This window comes from Zootoca vivipara, chromosome 2 (assembly GCF_965207765.1).
Source record: "Zootoca vivipara chromosome 2, rZooViv2.hap1.1, whole genome shotgun sequence".
Lineage (NCBI taxonomy): Eukaryota > Metazoa > Chordata > Lepidosauria > Squamata > Lacertidae > Zootoca > Zootoca vivipara.
In genome coordinates, this window is record NC_142584.1 from 20,961,748 (window position 1) to 20,980,417 (window position 18,670).

Sequence of the window (18,670 nt, forward strand, 5' to 3'; positions counted from 1 at the left end):
AGATATATATGATGTATTTTGTGGAAAGGTCACTCAGCACAAACTGTCAGTTGGCTGATCCAGATTATGATTTCTTACATTGACATGTTGCTTATTCATCCTTCTTGAGGCTACTCCTCTGTTCAATATTTCTCCCTTCTCTTTGCACTTTGGCAGATGCAGCTTGTGATAAGTTATGAGCTTGGAACAACATGCAGTGACTGGTGCAAATGTAGGATCCGCATATAGGCAGGCTGAGTGTAACCCTATTGTCATGGTCTGACCACTTCCAGGGAAGTTTGGACTATTGCCTGCAGCCTTGCCCTGCAGTGGTGGGGGACCAAATCAGATGGTCGGCCCTTGACACTTGTTAGGTCACACAGTTCTGCCTACCAGATGGTGAATGGCCCTCATAGCATGTTGAGAGCAGTTTGCATGGGGCTTCAAGAATAATGTTGCTCAACCCTATAGTGCCTTAGACACAGCAGTTTTTGCAAGTCCAGTTGAGGTGTCCAGTGCAGCACCTTCCCATATTTTATGGAATTAATTTTGGTTTATGTGCCTTGATGGTGTAGACAGGGTAATGATGTGACCAGCTTCTTGCTTTCTTGACTCCTGTCCACTCTGGCTGATCAAAGCTAGTTTGTGTGGTGGGACTGACTGACTGGGTGGGTCCAGAGTATGGTGAACATGGCTCTGTTCAATGGAATGGAGCCTGCAGCCCTTAAGCGGTAATAAAGAAGCAGATTGTGAACTCTGTGGTTTACAGTAACTACTGCCAAGCCACCTTCCTGGGCACAGTGGTGCAGAGAGTGATGGTAGAGCAGTTGCAGGAGTTTCTTGATGATACTATCTGGATTCATTTCAATCTGGGTTCAAGCATGGATTAGGGACTGAATCAGCTTTGGTCACCCTGATGTGTTGAGAGTAGGACAGAGAGGGGGGAATGCATCTCTACTCCTGCTTCTCGACCTGTTGGCAGCTTTTGATACACTTGACCAAGGTATCTTGGACCAGTTCTGTGGGAGGGGAATTGGGGGCACTGTTTTGCACTGGTTCTTATGCCTCCCTAAAAGGTAAAGGTAAAGGACTCCTGACAGTTAAGTCATGTCGCGGACGACTCTGGGGTTATGGCGCTCATCTCGCTCTATAGGCCGAGGGAGCCGGCTTTGTCTGCAGACAGCTTCCGGGTCATGTGGCCAGCACGACTAAGCCGCTTCTGGCGAACCAGAGCAGCACATGGAAACACTGTTTACCTTCCTGCCAGAGTGGTACCTATTTATCTACTTGCACTTTGACGTGCTTTCAAACTGCTACGGTAGGTGGGCAGGATCAGGGACCGAACAATGGGAGCTCACCCCATCGCAGGGATTCGAACCACTGACCTTCTGATCGGCAAGCCCTAGGCTCTGTGGTTTAGACCACAGCGCCACCCACATCCCTTTTATGCCTCCCTACAAGGCCGTATCCAGAGAAAAGCATTGGGGATTGTTTCTTGGACCCACGTTCCTTGTGCTGTGGTTTGCCACAGGGCACAGTCCTGTTAAACAACTATAGGAAACCCCTGGGGCGTGGTTATTAGGAATCTTGGAGCAAAAACAATATGATACTCTGCTGATACTCAGCTGTTTCTCCATAGCATCTGAGTCAGAAGAGGCTGAGCATGGTCTCAAACCTTGTCTAGATATACCGTGTTTCCCCTTTTTTAATACGTAGTCAAAAAGTAAGCCAGGGCAACAATTTTAAGCATTTGAGAAATATAAGACATACCCTGAAAATAAGACATACCCCCATGCCTGCCAACTGGGGGCCTGGAACCAGCTGCTGCAGCGTGGAACGCTCAGCAGCGGCAGGCAAAGCAAGGAAGCAGAGCGCGGAGATACAGATAAGCTGTGGGGAAATCAGCTGTTCCTGGTTCAGTTGTAGCGCGCACCTAGCAAAGTCAGCCCTGAGGAGGTAAAATGGCGTTTAAAAACGCCGTTTGAAGTGATTTCAGCTTGCCTCCCCGCCGCCTGGAACCGGCTGCTGCAGTGCGCAGCAGCGCCGGGCGGAGCGCCCAGCAACACGGACGGAGCGCTCAGCAGCACCAGGAGGAGCGTCCCACCGTGCCAGGCGGCGGGGTGGCAGGCCTCCTTGGCATGGCGAGGAAGAGACGAGGCCGCTGGCTCGGGCGCTCCTGAGTCCTGACCCCAGTCGCTTCTACGCGGCAGCAGCAAAAGAGCCGTGCGGCCACATGGAGAGGCGAGCGCCCGAGCGGGAGACGCGCTCTCTGCAAAGCTCTGCACTCACTTCATCCGCCCGACGGGAAAGTGAAGTAGGGAAGAGAAAAAGAGCCGCTTCGTTTTTTTCTCTTTTTCTCTTCCCCACTTCGCTTTCCCGTCGGGCGGATGAAGTGAGTGCAGAGCTTTGCAGAGATCACGTCTCCCGCTCGGGCGCTAGCCTCTCCATGTGGCCGCATGGCTCTTTTGCTGCTGCCGCGTAGAAGCGGCTGGGGTCAGGACTCAGGAGCGCCCGAGCCAGCGGCCTCGTCTCTTCCTCGCCATGCCAAGGAGGCCTGCCACCCCGCCGCCTGGCACGGTGGGACGCTCCTCCTGGTGCTGCTGAGCGCTCTGTCCGTGTTGCTGGGCGCTCCCCCCGGGCGCTGCTGGGCGCTCCGCGCTGCAGCAGCCGGTTCTGGGCGACAGGCTAAAATCACTTCAAACGGCATTTTTAAATGCCATTTTCCCTTCTCTGACTTCGCTAGGCGCGCGCTACACCTGAACCAGGAACAGCTGATTTCAGCGCTACAGCTGATCTGTATCTGCATGTGCCAGAAAGTGTCATGTGTGATTGCACAGAGCACCAAGCCTTAAGACATCCCCTGAAAATAAGACACCGTGGTTTTTTTTGAGGAAAAAAAGTTATAAGACGGTGTCTTAAAAAGGGGGAAACACGGTAATTATGGAATGATGGTTTGAGCAATGGGAAGACAGAGGCATGGTGTGTGTGTGTGGTTCCATTGTCTCAAAGATAGGTCATTGCTTGTTTTGGATGGGGTTACTCTTCTTCTGAAATAATAGTTTTGTGTGTTTCTGGATTTATCTTTGTCACTTGACGCTAGGAGTCAAGTGGCTAGGAGTGCCTTTTACCTGTTACAGGTAGTGAGCCGACTACGGCCAATCTTAGACAGGGGTAGCCTGGCTGCAATGATTAATGTATTGATAAACTTAACATTTGATTATTCCAATGCACTGTCTGTGAGGCTACCCTTATGTCTGGACCAGAAGCTCCAGTGCTTAAACGCTTGCACTGGGTGCCCATATGTTACCGGGTCAGATTCAAGGTTCTTGTAATAATTAAAAGGCTTAACAACATGGATCCAGGATATCTTAAAGACTGCCTGATCTCTACGGTATCCCCACCTGATCACTGAGGGAGAGGAATCTCTGTTGGTGGTCCCCCAGGGCTCAGATTCACGGTGCTTAAATATTACAAGCTGCCCAAGCCTTCCAGGTGAGATAGGCACCCTCCTTGCTGAATTTCAGGCATGTGACTGATGCTTTCTTGTTGCAGTAGACATTTTAAGGTAGTGTTTGGTTTTATGCTAAAAAAAAAATTTGTTTTATTGTCCAATTTTCTGTGTATTGTTTTGATATACACAGCTTAGAAATGAAAATAATTAAGCAGTATATAAATGTATTAATAAAATAAACAAACAGGATGATCTGTGACATATAAAACTTACTTTAATAACAAGGTCTACATAGATAAATAGTTTGTGTCCCCTGTAACTTACGATAAATAAGGTTTTTTGTTTATGATGCCTGTAGCAGTTTTAATGTCAAGTGCTTTTTGTAATCACTGTTGCTTTTGTCACAACAACCTGTGAGGTTGGACATTACAATTCCCATTTTCTACATAGAAAAGAGGCTGAAACTTTCTGGTTTAGCTCAGTGGTGGTTTGTTTGTGAGTTGTGATTCCAGGTTCAAGTTCATTGATGCACCTTGTTTGTATAGTTTAGTTTAGTAAATGTAAGTCTTCCCACGAAACATTATGCTAATTGCGCCAACTATATAAAAGGCATTTTCTTTGCTTCTCTACTACAGAACCAGGAAGGTAGAGTACGTAAGTGGCAGCCTATTGTCATAGCTGGACAGCTGAGCCCCAATCTACAGTCTGAGAAGTTATACAAACTCCTACTTTCTTGGCTAGTAGAAAGGGGGGGTATGGAAAGCATGAAGAGAAGAGACTCATTTTCCCTCTTGCAGCTTGAAGTATGGGGATGGAATGTTCAGATTTCCTTCTACCACTCTCAGACCCCCTTGACACATACTAGCACCCCAGGAATCGCTTCCTCACAAGGCAATCCCACACCTCTAGAAGCAGAGAATTGCAGAATTGTAGAGTTGGAAGGGACCTGAAGGGTCATCTGGTTTGGCCCCCTACAATGAATGTGTGTGTTTGTGTATTAATTAATCCCATGGGTCTCCTTGCAGGGTACTTGTTGGGAAGGGAAGGCGTGCATGTTTATTGTGAGGTCACACCAGCAGGAATCAGCTCCCTCTGCTGTACAAGGAGTATGTGCGGCAGGCCTTGTTTTCTCTTGATGGGTTTGAGAGACAAAGAAATGGACAGAGTGGGGTATATCAACAAGCAAGAGAAGTGCCCTTAGTGTGTCCTGTCTTTTATGGCAAGTTAGAACATATTTGGGGAGGGGGGTGTTGGGAGGAGTATCTCTTTCTCTTTTGTGTTGTTTTAAGAAGTGCAAAATATTACTCCTTATGTTTCCCATACATAGGTTTTGCTTCATGGGATAGTAGACTAGTCTTTGGGTTAATTCTATTTATTTTTTGTAATGTAGCACAGAGTACCGTATGCACACAGATAGCTTTTTAAGCCAACTTTTTATGATAGGGGAAGAAAGCTTCCTAATAATAATGAGGATGAGAGAAATTTTGCACTGTGTCCAAACTATGTGGAGGAGATTGGAGGGGTCAGAGGGGTTTACTAATTGCCACCTGAAGAAACCTGAGAACAGAAACCTAATACAGAATCTGAAATGAAGTGCAGATTGTGCCAGCTATTTGCACTATGTTCAAGGATATATCATGTAAAAATAATGTTAAAGCTGGCCCAGTATCCTTAGAAGCATGTACCTCTTTTGTATATTGATGTGCAGAGCTGCATTTGTGGCAGTGACTGAGATTTTATGAATTGATTGTGTAATTTGTGCATATTTGCAGGTTGTGGATAATGTTACTGCTTCCTCTCTATTGATATGGAGCACATTGTTGCTTAATCTTAAACCAACGTGCAAGTCTGTTTTTTCTTAGAAAATTGTGTTCTAAAGGTTCTGTTGTTTTAATATATTTGGGTTACAATGTGGATACCCACCCTACCCTCAATAAAGCATTACTTTGTTTTGACATCTTTGCCCATCAGCTAATTATAAAGGGACTCATTGTCGATGATGGCGTAAGCCAGTCATCACCCCCAAGAAGGGCATAAGTCAGTCTGATCATCAGCGGATGCATGCAAATTGGGATAGCTCTAGTTCTAGCACCATTTAAAGAACAAAGCATGCAATGCACAATAACTCTTGTCTTTGGCCAGTCCCATCAAATTTACCATAAATATGTGAAGGAATCTAGTGTGGGCTCTCTGTGGGCAAAGTTCTTATCTAGCTTTGTGAGAATGCGAAATAAAGTATTCATTTAACCTACTATAAAAATATGTATGCTATGCAGTTATAATCATATGTCATTATTCAGAAAATACAGCAGAAACTCTGACAAATTAAAAACAGAAGGATGTGTCTGCAAGGGCTTTTTCAGTCATTAAAAAGCTGCTTCACCTCTCAGGCAAACTATTTAATGGCAACTTCTTGCTCACTGTACTGACATCTTCAAAGGCTTTGACATCTGTCAGCCTTTGAACTACCATTAAAAAATATTATCCCATTTCCATTCTTTTATGCCCATTTTTTTAATTATAGCCCTTCTTTCAAGTTGGGAACATGGTTGGTTTAAATGATGCTGTCCTTTCGTTTTCAGCCACCCAGCTGCGGTTTGAATAAATTGATGTCGAATCAAAGGCGGGACTTTAAAGGGAAAAGGTTTGATGGACTTGGACTCCGAACCAGATGAGGCTTTATGATGAAAAGGGTTTAATCCCAGCACAGGCATTGCTTCTATCAGTCGAGCAGTACAAAGCAATTCATATATATAGGTTCACGAGAAATGATCTATTTTTTAAAAAACAGCACAGATCTTTTCAGGACTTGCAAATGTGGCATTAGCTAATATTCAGAGCAGTGATTTCCTTTCATCCACTAGAAGCTTATGATTATAGTACAGTTCTCGAATTGGAAATGAGAGCTGCAACACAGATTTAAAGCTATGCTGTCTGATTTGTATTCAATATACATGTCACTGCGGGACAAGCTAGTCTAGGCCAAGCTGGTTCAATAAAAGGAACAAGCAGTTTCATCATTTGAGATTCAGAGAAGACGACAGGGAGAAAAAGCTGCCAATTAATTAGTACCAGCATCACCTGATGCTTGTGCAACTGCTCTTGACGGATATAGCATCTTTTCCGAAACTGTCCCAGAATCAGATTTTAACACTCACTTTATTTGAATAAGAATTATTCCCTTGGCATCCTCCTGCAGTAAAATAATACATTGCATTAACCAATAATGTGTAATTTATATTTGCAGCATCACTTGTCTTGTTGAATTTTTGGTTTGGACATCTTTCAGTCGTGAAAATTATTGCTCTTCCCTCATAACAGCTGCCTTCATTAAAGCTGTAATTATGTGTGATTATGAGGAGATCAGAAGACTTTTCTTTAAAAAAATGTGGTTCGTTGCTTTATAATAACTTTTTATTTATTTATTTACTCTGGAATTTCTTATCTGAAAAAGATACTCAGCAGTGTTTCTGATCTCTATAGATGAATGAATATGTTTAGTGAATAAACATTTACAAAAATTAGATGGGTAAGGGCTGTACACAGAATTCAAGGTACCAAGCCTAAAGTGACATGGTACCAAATCTGAAGGTCTGTAGGTGAATGTGGCAGAGCTCATCATTATCAGAGATTAAAGATGTTCTTGGCATAATCTCAACTCCAGAGATTTTGCTTTGCTTTTCTCTGATCTCCGGCCATTATAAGATAATTGATTCAGATTTGAGTTAAAAACTCTCAGGTGATTGCTATGAAGCCCTTGTGACTCATACTACTTAATTGTCAATTCTAAGGATGATGTTTTAGGACTAATTGAAGAACTGATAGGTAACAAGCACAAAGTCAAGATAGTATTCACTAAGGAGTGCATTCAGAATTGGAATAGAGGTTATGGATAGGCAAGATCTTAAAGCAAATGGTTTATCTTGTAGTAGTTTGTGAGCCAGAAAGTGTGGTTGTTACTATCGTGGGTGAATAGAATCATAGAATCGTAGAGTTGGAAGGGACCCTGATGATCATCTAGTCCAACCCCCTACAATGCAGCAATATGCAGCTTTCCCATATGGGGATCGAACCTGTGACCTTGGGGTTATCAGCACCATGCCCTAACCAACTGAACTATGCAGCATGAAGTATTCTTTATTTGATAGGCTATGAACCTAGCAAAATCACCACTTCTGTTGGTATTTAGTAGCCTTCATACAAAAGCAATAAATAGAATAACCAAAATGTGTAATATCCAGTTTGGGGCTATAAGTTTCACAACTTTTGCTCAGTTTGGCTCCAAAATGCTCACATCGTCCAAAAAACACCCATGACACATTGAAATAATTTTGGGAGCATCGTGGCAAAGATGAAGAACAGACTGTTCAAGGTCTGTAAATAATGCAATGATTTTTTAAAAAAGATTTCACTTACAGTTAACATAGTTCCTAGAGTCCAAGATGTGATCTGCCCTCCGCAAAGTATACCAAAATGTTCCTTACTTAGCCTGTTATCTGACACTGATCAGTGATTGATCATATCCCTATTGAGGTAACTTTCTCGGTGTAAAACAATACTCCTCCCTCCCTTCATCTGTCAGCACGATTCCTTCCAATTATATGAGCCTTAAAGCGGGGTAGTTGGTACTATCTTGAGGGATTACATTTCTTTCATAGCCTAAAACAAGTACTTTTATTAAGGCAGTATGTAGCTACCATACTTTCATTCACAAATCATGAAAACTGCAAAGCTGAAGTACATTTTCTCCAGTATTTTAATCATAAAGGTCATTGTGAATATCATCTCTTTCAATGACAGATTCAAAGTCATATTTCTTTTCATCAGCTTGCTTATTACAATGCTGTACAAGGCATATTGCTGTTCATTTCATTCTTCATACAGGTACCTGTGAGTGCTGCACAATATTGCTTACACCTTCAAGACAGCAGTTCCAGAACTGACTCTGGAGTTGGCTTTCCAGTCAACCATTGTATATTCTGTCTCTGTAGTAGAATTTCATAGGATTTTATAGGAAAACCATCACTGATACCAGGTTCAGCTTGGATGACATTTAAAAACCACCTAGGTCTTCTAGGTTTTACTCAGAGTAAATGCATTGAAATTCATGAGCATAAATTACCGTAGGTCCCCCAATCTCAGTAGCTCTGTTCTGAGCAAAACTTATTGAATATCACCCATAGTTTAGATAATCTCAACTCCAGAGATTTTGCTTTGCTTTTCTCTGATCTCCGGCCATTATAAGATAATTGATTCAGATTTGAGTTAAAAACTCTCAGGTGATTGCTATGAATCCCTTGTGACTCATACTACTTAATTGTCAATTCTAAGGATGATGTTTTAGGACTAATTGAAGAACTGATAGGTAACAAGGTCAAGATAGTATTCACTAAGGAGTGTATTCAGAATTGGAATAGAGGTTATGGATAGGCAAGATCTTAAAGCAAATGGTCTATCTTGTAGTAGTTTGTGAGCCAGAAAGTGTGGTTGTTACTATCGTGGGTGAATAGAATCATAGAATCATAGAGTTGGAAGGGACTCTGAGGATCATCTAGTCCAACCCCCCTACAATGCAGGAATATGCAGCTGTCCCATATGGGGATCGAAACTGTGACCTTAGGGTTATCAGCACCATGCTCTAACCAACTGCACGAAGTATTCTTTATTTGATAGGCTATGAACCTAGCAAAATCACTATGTCTGTTGGTATTTAGTAGCCTTCGTACAAAAGCAAGTTTGGAATGGGTGGAGGGAAATAGTATTCATCACATGCAATTTGACTTTGCTGAAAGCCACCATGACTATTAATGGTATTTATATCCTGGTTCTCATCAAAGTGATCTATGGCCAGGTCACCATAGTATAAAATGTGGTACAACAGTAAAATAAATTAAAAACATACCAGCTTATCCACCTGTCATATAACATGCCCCCCCCCAAAAAACATATGCAGAAGAGACCTGAAGGAAGGAAGAGAACTGTTTTCAGCTAGTGCTGAAAGAGGAAGGAAGGAGGCACCAGCTGAACTTTAGGGGAACTGTATTCCACAACTGAGGTGCCCTTGCTGAAGAAGGCCTCCCCAACCAAACTTAAAGCTTAGGCAAGGACAATCAGTAGGTGTTATTTCAGAAAACCCAAATCCTGAGCTGTTCAGGGCTTTGCAAATCAACTAACACTTTGAAGTGGGCCAAGTGACAAAAGGCAGCCAGTGTGAATCATTACAGTGTTACATACCATATTTTTCCGTCCATAAGATGCCCCCCATGTATAAGATGCCCCCTATTTGGGGAGCCTCTTTTTTAAAGAAAATGGGGGGAGATCTATCCGTGTATAAGATGCCCCCCCCAAAAAAATTTGGACATTATTTTTAAGGGGAGAAACCTAGTCTTATATACGGAAAAATACGGTATTTTGTGCAGAGATGTCTGTTAATACTTCTGCTGCTGTATTTTGTGGTAGCTGCTGCAATAACTAGACTCCTAGAGTGTCTTCAAGGTAGCTTTGCATGGACAAATTGCAGTGCTCTGAATGGGAGGTTACTAGAGTGTATCGCTGTCCAGAAATGGCTGTCAAACCAGACATTGCTAGAAAAAGGCACCCCATGCCACCAGGACCATCTGAGCCTCCAGTGATAAGGTCAAATCAAGGTGTATCCCTAGACTATGTACCTGATCCAGGAATAGTTGAGTGTTGTCTAGAACAGGCTGGTGTTTCCTAGGTCTGAGAACCAGCAATCCACGGCTCCTCCATCTTGGTGGGATTCAGTTTCAGTTTATTAGCTATCGTCTAACACAGAGACGTCCAACTCCCAAGAGACTGCACTCTACTCATAGAATAAAAAACTGGCAGTGATCTACGCCTTTGGCGGGGGCGGGTTTCAGGTCAAAGCTGTTGAGCTTTTTTTAGGGAAGGATGTCCCCTTTTGGGGGGGTTCCAGTCTAAGTCTTAGTTGTTTAGCTTTTTTACCAACAGATCGCTAAGGAAACAATCTGCCTCACAGCAGAAACTCCGTCTTCCATTTCAGCAATCATGCGGAAATGGAGGACGGGGCGAGGAAGCAGGGCCGGATGCTGTTATGCCACCACAAAGGAAAAGGATCGATCAGAACCTCCCAGGGATCGAGCAGTCAAACGCAGTCGATCTGTTGGACATCCCTGGTCTAACACATTACTGCCACCACACTGATCCAGCACCTGCACAGCTTCACGTGTTAAGGAAAGAGCAGTAGATCAGTCACAGAACACCTGCTTTGTATATAGAAGGTCCCAAGTTGAACCCCTAGCATCTACATAAACTCATAAAACTCTGAGAGCCACTGCCAGTCAATGTAGACAATGCTGAGCAAGATGGACCAATGGTCTGACTCAGTAGAAGGCAATTCCTGCATTCCTAAGAAGGAAAAATAGAACTGGGTGTTATCTGCATATCTCGTGATGACTGCTCCCAATATATAGATCAGGTGTGGGAATCCTTTGACCCTCAGATGTTGCTGCAACTGCAACTCCTATCAGCCCCAGCAAGCATAGCCAATGGCCAGGGGTGACTGGGAGTTGTAGTTCAGCAACATCTAGAGCAGCGTTTCCCAACTTTGGCCCTCCATCTGTTTTTGGACTACAGTTCCCATCATTCATGACCACTGGTCTGCTAGCTGGGGATGATGGAAGTTGTAGTCCAAAAACAACTGGCGACCCAAGATTGGGAAACACTGATCTAGAGAACCAAAGGTTTGTCACACATATCTGTGGTATATGTATATGTGTGTGTTAAATAGTATGTGAGGCAGAATTGAATCTACTGGCATCTCACAGCACATCTGTCATGAGACCAAAAAGTGTCTCCTGGTGCTACTTTCTGGACTGACCCTGCAGGTAGGAGCAGAACCACTGCAATACTGTACCTCCAACTCCTAGCCTGCAGAGCTAGTCCAAGAGGATACCATGGTTGGTGGTGTCAAAAGCTGCTGAGACATCAAGGAAAACCAACAGGATTTCACTTTCCCCTTCTCTTTCCGGATACAAGTTATCCATCAGGACAACCATATTGGTGTATAACAGGCATAGGCAAAGTTGGCCCTCCAGATGTTTTGGGACTACAACTCCCATCATCCCTGACCAATGGTCCTATTAGCTAGAGATGATGGGAGTGGTAGTCCCAAAACATCTGGAGGGCCAACTTTGCCTATGCCTGGTGTATAATATGCAGAAGACAGACCACATAAAACTTCAGAAGTTTTTGCTTCTGCTTTTGATCAGCCACAACTTGCTGTGTTATCTGAACCAAGAACTCTGATTAACTGTGGTTAGTTTCAGCAACACAGTTTCAGAAACCATGGTTTGAAGTTGCGTATTTTAAAGCTAAACATAGTTAAAATTAACCATAGTTTGTCAGTTCAGACAAACTTTGTTGATAAAATGATGGTGATGGTGAACATCAGTGGCAGGGCAACTTGTCTCATGGTCTCATTGGCATATACTTAAAGCAAAAAGAGTTTGCACTGTTTCCTCCAGTGCTTACAGTTAGATTTCTCCATTGGTTAAAGTAATCTTAGTTGAGTAATGAACTAAATTTGCATTTGAATAGAATGAACAGTTCTGAAGCAATAATATTTGAAGAGGCATTCTCCCCTATTTGAGAGAGAGAAGGGGGATGCCTCCCAATATAGTGTTTCCCTCTGAAAAATTTATAAACGTCTGTGTATCTGCACCCTGATTAATCATGAGTACTATTTTAGTCAATTAAATTGATTAATCCAAGGTTGCAGCCCTACCAACAATCAATGCTATGTGTAGTTGCCTTTTGTTTCATATCCAGTAGGGGCAGACTGTTGTTGTTTACTGAATTAATATTCCGCCCTATACTCGGAGGTCTCAGGGCAGTTCACTGAATAAAATCAAAATATAAAACCACGAAATGCATAATCAAAACAAAAACAACAACCCAATAGCCTCCCCCCAAATCCCCCCATTTTAAAAGGGCAAAGGATGTTGTTAAAAAATTTTGCCCACTCTTCGCCAGAAGATCTCAGGGCAGGTTACAGCAGTTAAAAATTCAGTATAAAAACTTTTATAACATATCACAGGAATAGGGTAGTTCCCTCAAAAACACACCAGGGTAAATAGGTGCCTCTTCAGCATTTGCCGAAAGCTGTGTAGTGAAGGTGTAAGAGGGGAGAGAACTCCACAGTTTAGTTTATACTGCTTTGGTGAGAGGGGACTGGATCCTGCATTTCAATTTAAGTCATGCTGAGAGGGAAAGAAAGGGCCCTTGGCAGCTGGCCATTACATGTTTCTTGAGAACTGACACATTATACATAATTATTTTTTATATACAGCCTGTGGGAAAATATGAACAAAACTATCCTGTGGTGGCAGAGGGCTGCTTTATTTTTTTATTTTTTTTCTGCTGCAAACTAATGTGCAATCGCTTTGTTCACACACACAACATAGGGAGGTACTAATCAACCATGTTACCATAACTTTAATTATTAGCACTTGCTCAGAATTATTGTCTTTAGTCAGAACACACACAAAAAATAGATGTCAAACATTTCTGTGGTCAGTGACTTACAGCAACTGTTTGTTGCGCTGGCAAAATTGCAAGCTAAAATCAAAAATAGGGAACCTGTGGCCCTCAATATGTGGGTGACCCCAACTCCATTCATTCCTAGGCAGCAGCATTGACAGTGGTCAGGGTGATGGGAGTTGAAGCACAACAGCATCTGGAGAGCCAAGAATTAAAGCCACAACTAAACATAAAATTCACTTCGCAAAGATACATGGTTCAGCTCATATGTTTGAAACCACCTACAGAAGCACAATAATGTGTTGAGCATGCACCAGAAACCTATTATCTGTGTTACCAATCTCAACAAGGAGGGAATTTCAAAGGGCATGTGCTGCGACACTGAAAGGTGCTGCTCTGAATGAGCTTGGAGGGGAGTGGCAACACTAGGAAAACCATGGCCAGATAGCATATTGTTACTTCAGCAAAGGTGTTACAAGCTGTTGGTAGCTGCTGCATCCTGTATCAGCTGCAGTTTACAGACCAGTCTTGAAGGAGGTCCCACATACAGGGCACCACAGTAATCCAGCCCTTGTGTTATCACTGTGGCCACACTGTTTGTGTCCAACAATGGCCAAATTTAGTTAAAGGAGTTGCCTCACCAATGACAAAGGTAGGTCCAGGAGTACCCTCCGACTTCACACGTTAAGATGGCAACTGGTCTATCTCCCAGACATTGAAATAGAAATCTGCATGCAAATATGATAGTTATTTCAATTTTTTGTTTCGACAGCAAACCATCCCTTCTCAATAATACCGGTAATATATAACTCCCGCCCAGGTAAAATGCTAAATTCTCTGCTTCCTCTGACCTTTAATACTCAGCTTTCCCTGATTTAAAAACTATAGGAGAAACTTTTGTTATTATGTAGACATGAATAAACTTATGGACTGGCTTAATTATTTCACTGAAATCAATGGGCCTTGAAAAGTCCTCAGTTTTCACTGCATCATTTGCAGGAGTTTATTTATCTTAGTATATGAATTGCATTTATTTAAAATACTTTATATTCTACCTTCCCTCAAACCTGAAGGAGCGTCTCCACCTCCATCGTTCTGCCCGGACACTGAGGTCCAGTACCGAGGGCCTTCTGACGGTTCCCTCATTGCAGGGAACTAGACAGAGGGCCTTCTTGGTAGTGGCGCCCGTCCTGTGGAACGCCCTCCCATCAGATGTCAAAGAGAAAAAACAATTACCAGACTTTTAGAAGACATCTGAAGGCAGCCCTGTTTAGGGAGGCTTTTAATGTTTAATAGATCACTGTGTTTTATTTTTCTGTTGGAAGCTGCCCAGAGTGACTGGGGAAACCCAGCCAGATGGGCGGGGTATAAATAATAAATTATTATTATTATTATTATTATTATTATTAACAATATTTCCAGGGTGATTTGTGATAATACAGCAATTAAATATATACATCTAAACCCATAAAACTTGAAATGAAAGCAGCTGTTTTACAAGTTGAGGATGTGCCTCCAATAGATTCACAACAGATAGCAAAACAGATTTCAGCATATGCAAAATTTCAAAGCTGTCACTTGTAATGTATCTTACAGGAGAGCTTTGACATTTGTAAGCAGATTACTGCTGTTAAAATTAATGGAGGACATATGCAAGTTAGCAACATAACACCTTACTCCTAGTAGACAATTTTTTTAAGGATCTGTCAGAGATGCTTGCAAAGGTGAAAGAAGCTAGAAATACTGGGACAGCGTAAATGTCTAAGTATTTAACCTATCAGTTGGATTTGTAAGCTACATTTTAAAAGGAAAATATGCAACTACATTTACCATCTAATCTTTCGACTTTTGACAACCTCAGTCAGAGTTATGATGGAGCTGATTTAGACTTTATAACGTTAGACACAACTTCAAGAAGCACCAAGCAAATGTTAAAGTCAAATCCACAATTTTACTTGCCTGTGTGCTATATTTCATCTTCCTTTAATCTAAAAACCTTAAGCATTCTTGAGAGATCATAGAGCTGTTGACACATTAAATAATCCTCTGCCTAACATATTTTTTTAATTATTTAAATGAAAATAAACTAGGGCATGATCTAGTCAAAGTATTCCTAGCAGGGATTCCATATGAACAGAGATATTAATCTCCAAACTCACAGTAGATGTGTGTCAGACACTTCCTTAACATAAGAACCCACGTTTTTGTGGATATACAGTAAGTCTCCCCTTCACATTTCATAGACTGAGAAAATCAGCAATTATTGTGTGTTACATTTGGCCCTCTTTTGTGTTGCAAGTCTGTATATTGACTTCTTAATGCATTGTATCTGACAAATAAGTTTTTATCTTCTTGCCAGTGGCATTTGTGATAGAAGGAAGTGGAATCCAAATATTTGTGTAACGAGATGCACTTGATTTCATCTTGTTCGGTGCCCACAGGAACAATACTATTCTGAGATACACTAGGCTGAGATCATTTAGGACTTGGAGAGCCAAACAGTTCAGCTCTTTGAATTAGGTTTGGAACCTAATTGGAAACCACTGCAACTTTTGGGGAAGGGACCCCAAAAGAGGAACATGAACCCTCAACATTATTCTCAGAGGTTGGCCATGTATGATGATGCCTGACACATTTTGTAATAAGCTTTCATTGCCTATGCCTCTTTAACATTTTTCAGGAATGTTTCAGCTCCACAGAGAGCACATTTGTAATATTCATTTTGAGATTTCCACCATCTGAGATGGGGATCCTGATGGCATCATGTTTGAAGAAAGCCCTAGAAAGATTGCTGGGCATTCCTATGTGAGAGAAACCAGGTTCTAGTCTTACCAGCATTTCCTTAACATGAGGAAGTAGCCCTGCACTCCTTCTCTGACACTGAGGATGCAAGAAGGCAATTTCCGCTCACCCCATCCCTTGGGTGGGCGGGGTTTGCGACACTGCGCAGGCTCCTGGTACAGGTGAGCCACCCACCTTTGTTCCAGGGAGGCCGTCGCCCTGCCCCCATCTCAGCAGGCCTAATGGCAGCCAGGTGGGGGTGGGGCGAGGGCCAGCGTAAGGGGCCGATGCTCCTCAGCCCAGGCTCACTTGTTTTCCTTCCAGGTCCCTTCCACCCTTCAGACAGGGATAGCAAGAGCCCCACCAGAACCTATGCCTGAGCAATAGGGTATGGTCCCTTTAACTCAGTATAAATACTCTCAGTTAAGGCAGAGCAAGGGACAACCCCTTAGCTACATACCTATGAAAGCTCACATTTTAGACATTTGCTGGCTAGAGCAATATTCATAGCTTGCTGCCCTGGGTTCTCCTGTAAGCAGCCACCAATACTCCATAAGGAGCTGACCATGGTCCTGTTCTCCTGCAGGTAGCCTGTTTTGTTGCCAAATCGTGCCAATATTCTGCTAGGTGGTGCCTTACCCCAGGAATACGAAATAGTTTGTCCTGGCCTACAAAAGAGAATACATTTGATGCAGATTAGGAAAGTCTTATTTGTCACAGCTTAGACTTGTCCATTGAGAAGTACTGATCAAAAACTATGTCCAGTCTGTCAGCCTGATCTTTCAAGGGGTGTGACCCCTATCTAGACCAGATAATCTCACCAACATACTTCTATTTCATCTATATTCACTTTTAGCTTATCTTCTAATGTGATTTCAGTTCCTGTCAGCCCTGCAGAACAACTGAAGTTGGCCTAGAAATTTATTCTCATTCAGAACTATATGGAGTTGATCAGCCACCACTTACTCAATTACCCTGTTTAATTTTGCATTGGAGAATGGCTCTAAATTACCATCATGATGATTTGATGATAGTTTTGCCAGAAAGGAACAGAAAATTGCCTTCCTTGGGGGTTGTGCAAAGGCTCTAAACTTGTGGTGCCAGTTTATCCCAGCAAAATGTTTTAAGCCTGGATGGACAAAGATCAAATTGACACTACTGTCAAGCACGTTATATGTATACAGCAATGAAACTAACACAAGGAACCATAATCTGACTTTGAAGGTTCTTTTGGCTTGGCTTCAATTTGTTCTAGTCAGTTAGATGCAAATCAACTTTAACTGCAAACCACTTCACAGAAATGTCAAAGTGGACAATGAGGATCAAACAACATGTTATATAAATAGGGTGTTGTTGTTTTTTAACTAATACACTTAGAACTGGCCATACATTTCGTGTGTGTGTGTGTGTGCAAAATCAAGTATAGGGGGATAAATCCACACAGAAAACAAGTATGTATGTATGTATGTATGTATGTATGTATGTATGTATGTATGTATGTATGTATTTTGTATACTGTTCTTCATCGGTAAATATCATAAAATACAAGAGAAAAATACAAGAGAAAAATCCTAAATTCCATAATAAAAGCAAGAACAAAAACCAAGAACCCCTCACCCTCACCCCTCCCACAACACATTTAAAAGGGTATAGGATGATAATCAGCTAAAGGCCTGGTTGAAGAGGAACCTTTTTGCCTGGTGCCTAAAGGTGTATAATGAAGGCACTAGCTGAACCTCCCTGGCACATGTTGATTATTTGGGTGTACATATGACCATTTCTCAAATTTTGGAATGTTCCCATGGACCCAAATTAGTTGGTGACCCTCCGTCTGTGTTATCTGATGTGTAAGGTTCTCTGTCTTAGTGGTTGGTTAAAAAAAAAATATTGGCATTTTTAATTTCCAGAGAGCGTAGCTTTATGAAAATCAGATCACAAGCACATTCTTGTCAGTGTAAGCCTTTCTCACTCTACGCCTGGACTTTAAAGTGATAATCTTCTCATAATAATAGCCATTTATCTTCTCCCATTTTACATTTCCTCATTCAACTAAGAGTCATTTGCTAAGTTAATGTTCAGTTTTTGCTTTAGGCTGTAATGATTTTACAAAAGACATTTTTATATTACGGTACTCATATTTCTGCTTTCATAGCACCAAAGAGCCAAGTCTAGAGGTCTCCCATCAACATGATCGCATGACTAGTTGCAGGAGGTTCTTAGCCTGACGTGACTTTTGAAGTAGCATAGCTGCCCCATTGGTTAAAAACCCATCTTGCCTCACTGCAGTGCCTCAGTAGACAGCATCATACCGTTCTACTGAAACAGAAATTATCTAGGCATCTGATGATATTTTGCTGTGACAGTGCAAGCCACTATTTGTGCTGTTACAACTAAAGAATTTATTATTATTAGCTTGACATTACTACAGTGTACTAATTCATTCCTTTCCCCCATCCCATAAACCTTCAAAGTGCAATTCCAACTTGCACTCCTCTAGAATGTCTAGGGCTTATGTACTGTTGACAAGTCTGAAGACCACAACCATAGTTGTCAAATTCTGTGGAAGAAAACAAAACCTAATTTATTCAGATGCTACAGAATATAAATTTGGCTTGGCAGACATTTGGGAAAGAAGTACTTAGAGGAGAGCAGCACAGAGATCATAAAGCGACAGCTGACACTGTAGGCTACTGAGAATGTGTTTTTTAAAGCAATCTTGTTATAGGGCTCCCTTCCAAATACTAGCTGTAGAATCTGAATACTAATAGGTAATTTCACTTTAATGGTACATAGTAAGCCTATTTCTCCTTTTGGCAATGCAAAATCTTGGTAGTATTTAAGACTTAAGAATCAATTCGAAACTGATTCCCTATATCCCTTTGGATAGCAGTGGCATTTATGTGGATGAAACTCTTATTACAAAACTGGGATTTACAG

At 42.1% G+C, this 18,670-nt stretch overlaps 1 protein-coding gene and 1 long non-coding RNA gene across 11 annotated transcripts in view; one reads left to right on the forward strand and one right to left on the reverse strand.

The window, feature by feature from the left end:
- CEP112 (centrosomal protein 112) overlaps window positions 1-18,670 on the forward strand; it is a 206,747-nt gene that overhangs the window by 109,823 nt on the left and 78,254 nt on the right. The gene's annotated exons all lie outside the window — the stretch shown is intronic.
- Window positions 1-18,670, reverse strand: part of LOC148686763 (uncharacterized) — a 38,017-nt gene that overhangs the window by 7,667 nt on the left and 11,680 nt on the right. For 3 of the 5 annotated variants that reach the window (XR_015947989.1, XR_015947987.1, XR_015947986.1), the window contains 2 exons: window positions 13,594-13,680; window positions 10,681-10,819 (listed from right to left, as the gene is read on the reverse strand). This is a non-coding gene — a long non-coding RNA (uncharacterized LOC148686763). Of the gene's footprint in view, window positions 1-10,680; window positions 10,820-12,889; window positions 13,149-13,593; window positions 13,681-18,670 lie in introns of those variants that run through there. The other 2 variants (XR_015947990.1, XR_015947988.1) reach the window with 2 other exon arrangements.